At 40.2% G+C, this 14,198-nt stretch overlaps 3 non-coding genes across 3 annotated transcripts; all 3 read right to left on the reverse strand.

Moving 5' to 3' along the window:
• Window positions 1–467: 467 nt before the first annotated feature.
• Window positions 468–586, reverse strand: LOC123490534. The gene has a single exon (XR_006660980.1). It is a non-coding gene; the product is annotated as a 5S ribosomal RNA (ribosomal RNA).
• A 1,153-nt stretch (window positions 587–1,739) lies between these two features.
• On the reverse strand, window positions 1,740–1,858 carry LOC123490536. Its single transcript, XR_006660982.1, has one exon. It is a non-coding gene; the product is annotated as a 5S ribosomal RNA (ribosomal RNA).
• A 1,158-nt stretch (window positions 1,859–3,016) lies between these two features.
• LOC123490537 lies at window positions 3,017–3,135 on the reverse strand. The gene has a single exon (XR_006660983.1). It is a non-coding gene; the product is annotated as a 5S ribosomal RNA (ribosomal RNA).
• Between the last annotated feature and the right edge of the window lie 11,063 nt (window positions 3,136–14,198).

Genomic DNA, 14,198 nt, shown 5'->3' on the forward strand with positions numbered 1-14,198 from the left:
ACTACACCCCCAAAATCTAAATGTCTTACATTTTTCCCAGACCTCACAAATGGTCACCTGATAGGGTTTAAACATTGTTGTGGACATAGAACATCCAATTGTGCTGTTTTGCTATTAAAAAGGTGTACTTTTGAGAGCGAAAACCTGCCAAAACAGGGACAAACGGTCAACGGGGAAATCTAAACGGAGAAAAGGGAACTTGGGAATTAACGGAATCAGGCAAAACATTGAAGGGATTTTATAGTGCCCTAATGGACTACAGACATTGACTGTCTCCTAGACTAAAAACAAAGGCTGCATGTACTGCCTATATTTTGAGGGAAACGCACTGTCCATTATTTGATTTGATCAGGGCAGGGCAGCACACACAAACTGCACTTAGTCCAATAACAATCCATGATATTATTAGAATGATAAATAAAAGGCAGTTGCTCCATGACACAAGAGCACGCTCTACTGGGACAAAAAGCTTACAACACCTGGTATTCCCAGGCGGTCTCCCATCCAAGTACTAACCAGGCCCGACCCTGCTTAGCTTCCAAGATCGGACGAGATCGGGCGTATTCAGGCTGGTATGGCCGTAAGCGAGGGAACAACTCTTGGTACACTATATAAAGTCAATGTGTCACTCACTCTGAAAGGGACACAGAAACGTATCCACTTTGTGACACAAACTGAAGAAGCTCAACCCTTGCTTACATTTCCAATATATATATATATATTTGAGTCTTGTTGGGGGGGAAGAGGGCATATCCTATGTTGATTTATGACAAGTTCATTGACTAGGGCCCTATAAAATAGGCGTTGCGGACCGAATCACGGAATCCAGACATTAAACCAAAATGCAACAATATTCAAACATTTATTGAACTTAGTAAGAAATCAACTAAATCTATTCAACTTGTTAGAAAACGCATTCATTTGCCCAAGTCAATCATAAGACATGAACAAAATGCATCAGTGATTCGTATTTCCATGAACTTTCTGAAACGGCACAGGAATGCCCCTGTCTGTGTGCATGTGTGCGGTGCGCGCGTATGTCTACACTTTGTGTAGCCGTTAGCGATGATGCTAATGATAACCTTCTTCTGGTAGGGAAGGAATGTATTTCCCCAAAACCTTCGCAAGTAAATGTTAACTACAAAGTAGCCTATGCCTGCCTGGCAGAATTATACCGTGATCATTTGCATCACTCCAGTGGCCATTTGTTCTACAGAAACACCGCTTAACCAAACAAAGGTCTCTTCCTGGTGCACGCTTGCATTTAAGGGTAACTACACCCCAAAATCTAAATGTCTTACATTTTTCCCAGACCTCACAAATGGTCACCTGATAGGGTTTAAACATTGTTGTGGACATAGAACATCCAATTGTGCTGTTTTGCTATTAAAAAGGTGTACTTTTGAGAGCGAAAACCTGCCAAAACAGGGACAAACGGTCAACGGGGAAATCTAAACGGAGAAAAGGGAACTTGGGAATTAACGGAATCAGGCAAAACATTGAAGGGATTTTATAGTGCCCTAATGGACTACAGACATTGACTGTCTCCTAGACTAAAAACAAAGGCTGCATGTACTGCCTATATTTTGAGGGAAACGCACTGTCCATTATTTGATTTGATCAGGGCAGGGCAGCACACACAAACTGCACTTAGTCCAATAACAATCCATGATATTATTAGGGTGATAAATAAAAGGCAGTTGCTCCATGACACAAGAGCACGCTCTACTGGGACAAAAAGCTTACAGCACCTGGTATTCCCATGCGGTCTCCCATCCAAGTACTAACCAGGCCCGACCATGCTTAGCTTCTGAGATCGGACGAGATCGGGCATATTCAGGATGGTATGGCCGTAAGCGAGGAACAACTCTTGGTACACTATATAAAGTCAATGTGTCACTCACTCTGAAAGGGACACAGAAACGTATCCACTTTGTGACACAAACTGAAGAAGCTCAACCCTTGCTTACATTTCCAATATATATATATATATATTTGAGTCTTGTTGGTGGGGGGGAGAGGGCATATCCTATGTTGATTTATGACAAGTTCATTGACTAGGGCCCTATAAAATAGGCGTTGCGGACCGAATCACGGAATCCAGACATTAAACCGAAATTCAACAATATTCAAACATTTATTGAACTTAGTAAGAAATCAACTAAATCTATTCAACTTGTTAGAAAACGCATTCATTTGCCCAAGTCAATCATAAGACATGAACAAAATGCATCAGTGATTCGTATTTCCATGAACTTCCTGGCACGGCACAGGAATGCCCCTGTCTGTGTGCATGTGTGCGGTGTTGCACGTATGTCTACACTTTCGTGTAGCCGTTAGCGATGATGCTAATGATAACCTTCTTCTGGTAGGGAAGGAATGGCTTTCCCCAAAACCTTCGCAAGTAAATGTTAACTACAAAGTAGCCTATGCCTGCCTGGCAGAATTATACCGTGATCATTTGCATCACTCCAGTGGCCATTTGTTCTACAGCAACACCGCTTAACCAAACAAAGGTCTCTTCCTGGTGCACGCTTGCATTTAAGGGTAACTACACCCCAAAATCTAAATGTCTTACATTTTTCCCAGACCTCACAAATGGTCACCTGATAGGGTTTAAACATAGTTGTGGACATAGAACATCCAATTGTGCTGTTTTGCTATTAAAAAGGTGTACTTTTGAGAGCGAAAACCTGCCAAAACAGGGACAAACGGTCAACGGGGAAATCTAAACGGAGAAAAGGGAACTTGGGAATTAACGGAATCAGGCAAAACATTGAAGGGATTTTATAGTCCCCTAATGGACTACAGACATTGACTGTCTCCTAGACTAAAAACAAAGGCTGCATGTACTGCCTATATTTTGAGGGAAACGCACTGTCCATTATTTGATTTGATCAGGGCAGGGCAGCACACACAAACTGCATTTAGTCCAATAACAATCCATGATATTATTAGGGTGATAAATAAAAGGCAGTTGATCCATGACACAAGAGCACGCTCTACTGGGACAAAAAGCTTACAGCACCTGGTATTCCCAGGCGGTCTCCCATCCAAGTACTAACCAGGCCTGACCCTGCTTAGCTTCCAAGATCAGACGAGATCGGGCGTATTCAGACTGGTATGGCCGTAAGCGAAGGAACAACTCTTGGTACACTATATAAAGTCAATGTGTCACTCACTCTGAAAGGGACACAGAAACATATCCACTTTGTGACACAAACTGAAGAAGCTCAACCCTTGCTTACATTTCCAATATATATATATATATATATATATATATATATATATATATATATTTGAGTCTTGTTGGGGGGGAAGAGGGCATATCCTATGTTGATTTATGACAAGTTCATTGACCAAGCCCCCTATAAAATAGGGCATTACGGACCGAATCACGGAATCCAGACATTAAACCGAAATTCAACAATATTCAAACATTTATTGAACTTAGTAAGAAATCAACTAAATCTATTCAACTTGTTAGAAAACGCATTCATTTGCCCAAGTCAATCATAAGACATGAACAAAATGCATCAGTGATTCGTATTTCCATGAACTTTCTGAAACGGCACAGGAATGCCCCTGTCTGTGTGCATGTGTGCGGTGCGCGCGTATATCTACACTTTGTGTAGCCGTTAGCGATGATGCTAATGATAACCTTCTTCTGGTAGGGAAGGAATGGCTTTCCCAAAACCTTCGCAAGTAAATGTTAACTACAAAGTAGCCTATGCCTGCCTGGCAGAATTATACCGTGATCATTTGCATCACTCCAGTGGCCATTTGTTCTACAGCAACACCGCTTAACCAAACAAAGGTCTCTTCCTGGTGCACTCTTGCATTTAAGGGTAACTACACCCCAAAATCTAAATGTCTTACATTTTTCCCAGACCTCACAAATGGTCACCTGATAGGGTTTAAACATTGTTGTGGACATAGAACATCCAATTGTGCTGTTTTGCTATTAAAAAGGTGTACTTTTGAGAGCGAAAACCTGCCAAAACAGGGACAAACGGTCAACGGGGAAATCTAAACGGAGAAAAGGGAACTTGGGAATTAACGGAATCAGGCAAAACATTGAAGGGATTTTATAGTGCCCTAATGGACTACAGACATTGACTGTCTCATAGACTAAAAACAAAGGCTGCATGTACTGCCTATATTTTGAGGGAAACGCACTGTCCATTATTTGATTTGATCAGGGCAGGGCAGCACACACAAACTGCATTTAGTCCAATAACAATCCATGATATTATTAGGGTGATAAATAAAAGGCAGTTGCTCCATGACACAAGAGCACGCTCTACATTTACATTTACATTTACATTTAAGTCATTTAGCAGACGCTCTTATCCAGAGCGACTTACAGGAGCAATTAGGGTTAAGTGCCTTGCTCAAGGGCACATTTACGTCATTTAGCAGACGCTCTAGTCCAGAGCGACTCACAAATTGATGCAGTCACCCTATAGCCAGTGGGATAACCACTTTACAATTTTTGGGGGGGGGGGGGTAGAAGGATTACTTTATCCTATCCCAGGTATTCCTTAAAGAGGTGGGGTTTCAAATGTCTCCGGAAGGTGGTGAGCGACTCCGCTGTGTGTGGGGGGGGTAGAAGGATTGCTTTATCCTATCCCAGGTATTCCTTAAAGAGGTGGGGTTTCAAATGTCTCCGGAAGGTGGTGAGTGACTCCGCTGTCCTGGCGTCGTGAGGGGGATTGTTCCACCATTGGGGTGCCAGAGCAGCGAACAGTTTTGACTGGGCTGAGCGGGAACTATGCTTCCGCAGAGGAAGGGGAGCCAGCAGGCCAGAGGTGGATGAACGCAATGCCCTCGTTTGGGTGTAGGGACTGATCAGAGCCCGAAGGTACAGAGGTGCCGTTCCCCTCGCTGCTCCAAAGGCAAGCACCATGGTCTTGTAACGGATGCGAGCTTCAACTGGAAGCCAGTGGAGTGTGCGGAGGAGGGGGTGACGTGAGAGAACTTGGGAAGGTTGAACACCAGACGGGCTGCGGCATTCTGGATGAGTTGTAGGGGTTTAATGGCACATGCAGGGAGGCCAGCCAACAGCGAGTTGCAGTAATCCAGACGGGAGATGACAAGTGCCTGGATTAGGACCTGTGCCGCTTCCTGTGTGAGGCAGGGTCGTACTCTCCGAATGTTGTAGAGCATGAACCTGCAGGAGCGGGTCACCGCCTTGATGTTAGCGGAGAACGACAGGGTGTTGTCCAGGGTCACGCCAAGGCTCTTCGCACTCTGGGAGGAGGACACAACGGAGTTGTCAACCGTGATGGCGAGATCATGGAACGGGCAGTCCTTCCCCGGGAGGAAGAGTATGGTATTATTTTATGTATCATTAAGGCAAATGTTGGGAAATGTCAAAAGTAAAATATAGTAAACATGATTGACATTCTATAATCCAGATGTATGTTTAAATAAGCAATATAGCCAATACAGTGTGTAACCATGCCTTAATGTATGTATGTGTATTATTTTTGAGAAAGGGTCTGCCACCAATATAATGAGATAAGAGGAAGAGGTCATATGGAAAAGTTCACATAGCCTTTTTGGAGAAAAACAACATGTGACATCTAGACGTTGAAAGATAAGGGTGGCGTGGCCATGGAAGAAGTTAATCAATTACCCTAAGGATAGCAACTGTGTATGCTATGTAAGGATGACTATGCGCTTATATTTGTATAAAAGGAGATCTTTGAGCCAAGGAGAGCCAGTTCTTTCTACATGGAGAAAGGCTCAGGCTTTGTTCTTTAATAAAGTCTAAATTCTTAAATTCACAGGCTCCGATGTCTTGAGAGATATTTTTGAGTTGATTATCTAGTAAAATGTTTCTACAACATATTTGGCACCCCAGATGGGACTTGATAGGGATCAGTGACGGTATACATTTGCAGTTGTGAAACGGCTTGGACGGACCATACAAACAAAAGCGGCCGCTTTTAAAAAGGTAAGCCAAGTTCTTACTTAAATAGTATAACGTTTGTGTGGTCCGATCCGGGGCTCGGCAACATCTAAAGAAATACCAAGTAGGTCTCTCCAAATTTAAGAACCAGAAAGTTAGACACTAGGAGCTTTTGAATTTAAGAATACATGTCGCTGTTGTTTGTCTGAACCGTCTGTTCAATTGATTTGAGTCTTTTGATTCATTTGATTCATCTTGCTGATCGCTCTGTCTGGGTCATTTCGGCACGGGTGGTTGTACAGCTGGTTGAGCGATCAGACAATAACATGTTAAGTCCTGCAGATACCGCTTTAGACGTGTTGGTGGAAGTGAATCGTCTTGAGGACTGCTTAGGTAGGCAGAAATCCTGTGTAATACCGCTCCTTTTTTCTGTGTTGAGGAAGTGTAACAGAAAAAATAGGGCAGAATTGACAGGTCGCTTAGGAAAGCGTAGTAGAAGTCCAGGTGTGTTGAGGAAGTGTAATACCTAGGGGGCTGAATAAATAGAAATCCTGTGGATACCGCTTTGGAGAGCTAAAATTAGCATTCCATAGGACTGAACGGGCAGGTGGCTACTTACGGATACCGCTCTGATGAGAAATTCTTTGTTGGAGGTCTGCACAGGTAGGTAGGGAATCATCCTGGGTTGTGATGATGCCAAAATTAGGTAGGGTCTATCAGGTAAAAAAGTTAGGTCATCCGGCGTAGGTGACACCGTAAATTGGAGTAACACCGGTCATCCTGAGTAGGTGAACGGGTTAAATAGCTACAAGGGCTTCAAAATATAGAGAAAGTGTTAAATAAGAGTAGGTCTGCTCATCTCGTATGGTGAATGGTTTGCTTGTGCGGCTGTGAGTCATTCAACTGTCTGATTCATTTGGGCACAAGTGGCTGTTCATCTATATGAATGAGAATAATAAGAAATCCTGCAGATAACAGCTTATTTTCTGTGTTGAGGAGAGAAGCTGTGTTTGAGGTCGTTTGAAATGTCGGTGTTTGGTGGAGAAAGGTTGGCGCACCTGTCCTGGACCGCTGTTTGAGTATAACCTGGTAGGAAGGACGCACCCGGTCTCACACCAAGAGAGGAAGAGTGAATGGAGCGTGGATATTCATTGACCAACTGAGTGTAGAAAATTCACGTTACCAGGAGGGGTAGAATAAATCCTGTTGGAGGAACAGGTCACATGTATCGGTGTGGTCATATGACGTCTATGCATTGTATTTTGATAAATCTGTTAGGGTAGGTTTCTGACATTATATTTAGAAACTTTAGAGGTGATGCAGTATTATGATAAATTGACTACAGTAAAATAATAACTAGGATAGGGTTAACATTCCAAATTTGGGCCCTTTGATAGAATAAAATATTCCTGTAGGTTATACAAAGTAATTAAGGGCGTTTAAGAACAACATAAATATGGAATAAAAGTGGTATAATGATGTAAATTAGTCGCACTCTGAAGTTTGAATGATGAGATATAGAGGTGAGTTTGATAATTATATATACATTGAAATAATAAGCTTTTCTTGTAAATGATATCTTGGAGTTTCGTACAACAATGCCTGTCATAGAATTTTGTAAGATCAGGGAATAGTGACCAGCATATATGATTCTAGGAGGATTCTATGACTGAGGGAAAGGATTTGGGTAATTTGTTGTTTGTTCCGCTGAGACTAGATGGTGATTAACTGATTTGTGGCAATAAAGAATAATTAGAAACATGAATGGTTTGGTAGATATGAATAAATTGGAATATAATGAATTTTATGTGAGTGTGGTAAATACGAGGGATTGGATAAAATTATAGGTGTTGACTTGCTCAAACACGTAGACAGATGTGGAAATGGGAGAGAGTACATAGGACATGTGGTAGAATTAAGCATTGTAATAACTATCTATTATTTCAGAAGCAGATATATAATTCAATTGGTTGGTTGTTAGATCTTTTTCCAAATCAATGAATGTGGGGTTTGACTTGTTGACTGCTAAGTTGATTACGTTGAGAGTGTGAGATCTGTGTCCTTCAAAGCTATTTTCTGATAAAGTGTGGTATGTGCCAGATACTAAAACTACTGACCATTATCATTGGAATAAAAGAGGATTAACTTGTCATTTCAATAAAGCATAGATTCTGCATCGCTGAACAGAGTCTAGGGTTTCTAAGTATAGTTTATCTATAGTTGTGGGTTGTTTAGATTGAAGGAACAGTCAGGATTATTAGTTATTGTTGAGATGTGAATAGATTTTACTAATGCCATGAATTAGTTTCCGGTTAAAAGAGAGTCATACTTGTTTGACTGTATCGAGCTGAAAGAGTTATTTAAAGAAAGTTTGAATAGTTGGATGGAAAACATCTATTTGACAAAATTCTAATTGTTATTACTTTATTCTATGGTTTGCGTCACCAGTGGTGTATGCGAATATTTGCTGAATTGTAGAATGATAATGTATTTTCATTACGTAAACCAGGGGATGCAAGGAGCTTTGGCTTTTATGCTGAGGGAATAGCATCAATTTATAGTGGGTTCTGGATTTGTTGAATAAACAAACTTATGTTTTGAACTAAAGTAAGGCGATGGGCTACAATTATAATATTATGAGAGGAGGGCACTATACGCTCATCTGTGGTCCTCTGTAGCTAAGTTGGTAGAGCACGGTGCTTGCAAAGCCAGGGTTGGGTGTTCGATTCCCAAGGGGGGCTAGTATAAGTATAATAATGTATGAGCCCACTAATTGTGAGTCGCTTGGAATAAGAGCATCTGCTAAATGACTAAAATGTTAACGGAGAGGAGACTACGTGGTAGTAATTTTTAGTCATTGAATTAGGTTTTGCTAGATTAAACGAGTGACAAAGGTGGAATGTTATCGGCAGGAGATTGCTAGCTAGTTAGCGGTGAAAGCTAGTGTGGTTTTCGTTGGGTGACGTCACTTGCTCTATGAACTGGAAGTAGATGCTTTGTGTGGCACTGGTGGAGCGACGGGTAACAGTGCTTCGATGGTGAATGTTGTCAATGTGTGCAGAGGGTCCCTGGTTCGAATCCAGTAGGGGACAGAAAGCAAATATTTTACATTGATGGTATTGATGTGAATTACTGGTTTCATTGATAACATTATAGGAAAGATGTCCTACTAATCCATGTCGAATAGGATAACATAGTAATTGAAATTGCATATTGGTGAATTGGATGTTTTATTGGTTTATTATTATAAATATAAAATAATTTGTCATCTGTTGAGGTACCGTTATGAGGGAAATTAGCGGTAGAGTATGATAGATATTGTAGAGGGTTTAAAAAATAAGTAATTGGGTGATGAGACAGGTTGATTTGATGTTGAATGGGATTGTTTAATACAAGTAATTATTTCTACTTAGGAGAATGAGAATATGTTATTAGGTAGTATTGCTTTGTGGAGACGATTAACTAATGAAGAACATGTCTCGATAGTTGAATAAGGAACGATATTTGATAATTGATCATTTTATTATGACATTATATAGTTGTTTAAACAGCAGTGAGTTATGATGATGTTTTATTACTTCAGATAACGATAAATTGTTTATAGTACGTTGAACCTTGGGAGGTAGTTGTTGCTGTTGACTTGATGGATTAAGTAGACATCTTTTTATGGGTTTTGGATTATGAAACAATAAGTTTATATTTTAGAAGAAGAAAAAAAAGAAAACATCAATGCAACAGTTTGTGACGTTTAAATTACTAAAAAGGGGTTATAGGTTTATAGTGGAAGGTGGAGTTAACTTAATAAAATGGGTTATTATATAGTGTCTTCTAAATGGGAGTTTTCTTTTAAGGATTGATGGGAGTTTCTTATAATATTGTGTTAGGGGTGAGATAGGAATGGGGAGATATGTATGATGTTTTGTGTGTAATTACTATCTTTGGATTGTTGATTATATGTTAACGACATGTATACTTTCTCTTCCAGGAACATGGGGATTTCTTTATTGGGAGGTTAAAAATGTCTGTAGGCTAGGGTGGAATTAGTTAGTAAAATTAAGTAGTTTTATTTTTAGGTTGTCATAGGGAGCTACAAAAATAAATAAGGCCTGGCCATTTTTGTTTGGTTATTGTTTTACTATATGGTGTTCAAATAACCACAAACAAACGACTTAGTATGAAATGTTAGTTGTATAGGATTTTTATTTCTATTTGGGTTTTTTGACAGGATGGAAGTGAAATATCTTAAAGGAGCATACACATGTCATTTGGGGTTTTATTTACTGAGGGATAAGTAAATATGTGTGATTTATTTTGAAAAGAGCTGTACTAAGGAATTACAACATTTATGAAAGGTTTTGATGGTTGTTAGAAGTAGTATACTATAGGATGAAACAATTCATTGAATGATTTCAATGACCTCTGAAATTCGCACTGTGAATTCTAGAGGCATGCTGAATTAGGGGGTTAGATAAAATAAGGATAATTGTGAAGAAGTTTATACATTTGGAAAAATCCTATATATAAATTAGTCTAAACAGGACAAGGATGAAGTGAGAGAGTTAGTCCTGAAGGAGAAGTATTCCTTGAATAGTGTTATGGAATACAGTTAAGTAAAGATATGCTCAAGGGTTGTCATTTTAAGGTTAGTTATTATTTTAGGTTTGATAGGCAATATTGTTTTGTTTTGTTTTTTGTACACATGAATCCCGATGTGATGCATGTGTCCAAGGGGGGAAGTTGGGATTACAGAGGTTTTAATGGTTTATTATGGTTTTGTGGGGAAGTATGCAAGGTGTATTAAGGATGTGAGCAGTAGTAATAATGTGTTATGGGTTAGGTTAAATCATTTTTTGTTTTTGTGATAGGAGGCATGGTGTAGAGGTGGTCTGTCTATGAGATAAGTGGACTATAACAAGCTGGAAGCAGGTGTGCTTCATAATCTCAAGGCTTCTCTTGACGGATGAGAGGACATAAGTAGCATACTGTGTCTCACCTAACCTAACAATGTTCTTAAGATTTTATTTTCATGGGTGAAGATAACTATGCCCAACTGAGTAGGATAATCTGAGTATTTTCTGAGCCCTGGAGACTATGTGATGGCAAAAGACTACAGAAGAAAGAGCTGGAAAGACCCTATGTGGAGGGGCCTGTACCAGGGGTTGTTGGCTACCTTAATGATGGTAAAACTGGTGGAGACAGATACTGAGATTCATGTTCCCCACTATAGGAGTGTTCCAACCTCAGCCATTGGGTAGCATTGTTGTTTTTTGTGTGTGTCTGTGCTTGTGTCTTTGCAGCAGTAACTCTGAGCTTCCCTATGGGAAGGCTGATAGAAGGACACTTTTCACAGACCGATATCGATAGATTGAGAGGGACTCTGGCTGATCCGGAGACCCTAGTGACGGGGGAAGGTTAACAACAGAAGTGACCTACATATCGTTGTCCAGGTTATACCAACGATGGTACTGATAGAGGGGAGTATCGGGTATCATCTTAACCATTGTACCAGAGTGAGGGAACTGATGATTGAGAGATTCCAGATCTCCAAGATGCACCAGATATCCTTATCATTGATTTCTATGTACTTGACTAGTTACCTGATAATAAGGGGAATGGAGTACTGATAATAATAATAAAGAGCAGAAGAACAAGACATAGAAGGGATATAGACAGGAGTAGAATGTAGATTCTTGCACAGGCAGGAACCATAACTAAAAATACAGGAAGGGATCACTATTAAAATACAAGGGTTAAAATATTATTGGTGTGTGAGAAACCAGCACAAAGAGTATGGGGAAGTCACATGGGGTAGTGTGACCTTAAGATAATGAAAGAAGGAGACAGGTGAATCATAGACATAAGGAGAACAGTCCAAGATTTAGATAAACAATTTGATGTAGTATTTGGTGTTAGATTTCCAGGGGAAAGTGTTATTAGAAGAGAGAAGTGTAAGCAATTGTTAGAATAGGAACAAGGAAAGGGAAACACCAGAGTAATGTCAAATAGAGTATGAGAAAAATATAGGAATGTTACAATAAAACAATTGGGTTATATAGTTTGGAAGAATTCAAGGGAGAATGTGAAACATAATGATTTGTCATGTAGACAATGTTACTAGGGATGTTTTGGATTGGAAATTAACTCAACTGAACTGTTATGATCTGTCCTTTCCTGAGGTTACAACGGATGGTGTCGTAATGCATTGCAGAGATAATTTGGCCCAGAATGGTGTAAACCTCAATAAAAACCAAAAATCCTCTACTCGGCTGAAGAGGAACAACAAAGGCGTTGAAGATGTTCCTGTCTGACACCACCCCTGCCAGGAGACCTGAATCCAGCATCAAATCAAAGCAATCAAATTCCTTCTCTTTTGTGCTTTTTCTTTCAAGAATGTGAGGAAAGAGGTATATGCAAAGGCAACGTTCTTCCTAGTTTGGGTATACTGGGTGGCACATGGACAAAACAGGATGATGGTGGAGGTGTGGTGGTTCAGGTGTGACATTGGAATTGGGATATTGCTATGGGTAATCCAAGATGAACTATGAAGAACATAATGAGGAACATAATGAAGACGCCAGAAGATTGAGTGCCGGTAGAGGAATGGAGTGTTAGTTGAGGTAGTATGTTGATTAAGGAGGTATTATACACTACTAAATTTATAGTAATTTGGACAATGCATTAGGGTACTGATCTGATGTAATTCTTGGTATGAGGAAGTTAATGCTAGAATTATTATAATATAAATATACATTCGGCCAGTATCAATATGTGCCAAGGTGAGAGTTTTAACTTTGAATGATGGAACAAAGGTGACTAATTAAGAATTGTCATTCTAAAGTTGTTTTGGGTAATTAATTTGATTATGATTATAAATTATAAGTGGACTGACTGATCTGAATAACTTATTAATATTAAGGCTTAGTGATGTTAACATGACAATTACTTGATTAGATATAGATATTGATTATTTTGATTGTTATAATACTTGTGATATGGGTGATTAATATTTGTATTGATGGGACATTGGGGGAATGTCCCATAGGGGGGATATATGGTATTATTTTATGTATCATTAAGGCAAATGTTGGGAAATGTCAAAAGTAAAATATAGTAAACATGATTGACATTCTATAATCCAGATGTATGTTTAAATAAGCAATATAGCCAATACAGTGTGTAACCATGCCTTAATGTATGTATGTGTATTATTTTTGAGAAAGGGTCTGCCACCAATATAATGAGATAAGAGGAAGAGGTCATATGGAAAAGTTCACATAGCCTTTTTGGAGAAAAACAACATGTGACATCTAGACGTTGAAAGATAAGGGTGGCGTGGCCATGGAAGAAGTTAATCAATTACCCTAAGGATAGCAACTGTGTATGCTATGTAAGGATGACTATGCGCTTATATTTGTATAAAAGGAGATCTTTGAGCCAAGGAGAGCCAGTTCTTTCTACATGGAGAAAGGCTCAGGCTTTGTTCTTTAATAAAGTCTAAATTCTTAAATTCACAGGCTCCGATGTCTTGAGAGATATTTTTGAGTTGATTATCTAGTAAAATGTTTCTACAACATAGAGCAGCTCCGTCTTGCCAGGGTTCAGCTTGAGGTGGTGATCCGTCATCCATACTGATATGTCTGCCAGACATGCAGAGATGCGATTCGCCACCTGGTTATCAGAAGGGGGAAAGGAGAAGATTAGTTGTGTATCGTCAGCGTAGCAATGATAGGAGAGGCCGTGTGAGGATATGACAGAGCCAAGTGACTTGGTGTATAGGGAGAAAAGGAGAGGGCCTAGAACTGAGCCCTGGGGGACACCAGTGGTGAGAGCACGTGGTGCGGAGACAGCTTCTCGCCACGCCACTTGGTAGGAGCGACCGGTCAGGTAGGACGCAATCCAGGAGTGAGCCGCGCCGGAGATGCCCAGCTCGGAGAGGGTGGAGAGGAGGATCTGATGGTTCACAGTATCAAAGGCAGCAGACAGGTCTAGAAGGACAAGAGCAGAGGAGAGAGAGTTAGCTTTAGCAGTGCGGAGAGCCTCCGTGACACAGAGAAGAGCAGTCTCAGTTGAATGACCAGTCCTGAAACCTGATTGGTTTGGATCAAGAAGGTCATTCTGAGAGAGATAGCAAGAGAGTTGGCTAAAGACGGCACGCTCAATAGTTTTGGAAAGAAAAGAAAGAAGGGATACTGGTCTGTAGTTGTTGACATCAGTGGGGTCGAGTGTTGGTTTTTTGAGAAGGGGAGCAACTCTCGCTCTCTTGAAGACGGAAGGGACATGG

Source organism: Coregonus clupeaformis, unplaced genomic scaffold (assembly GCF_020615455.1).
Source record: "Coregonus clupeaformis isolate EN_2021a unplaced genomic scaffold, ASM2061545v1 scaf4108, whole genome shotgun sequence".
Classification (NCBI taxonomy): domain Eukaryota; kingdom Metazoa; phylum Chordata; class Actinopteri; order Salmoniformes; family Salmonidae; genus Coregonus; species Coregonus clupeaformis.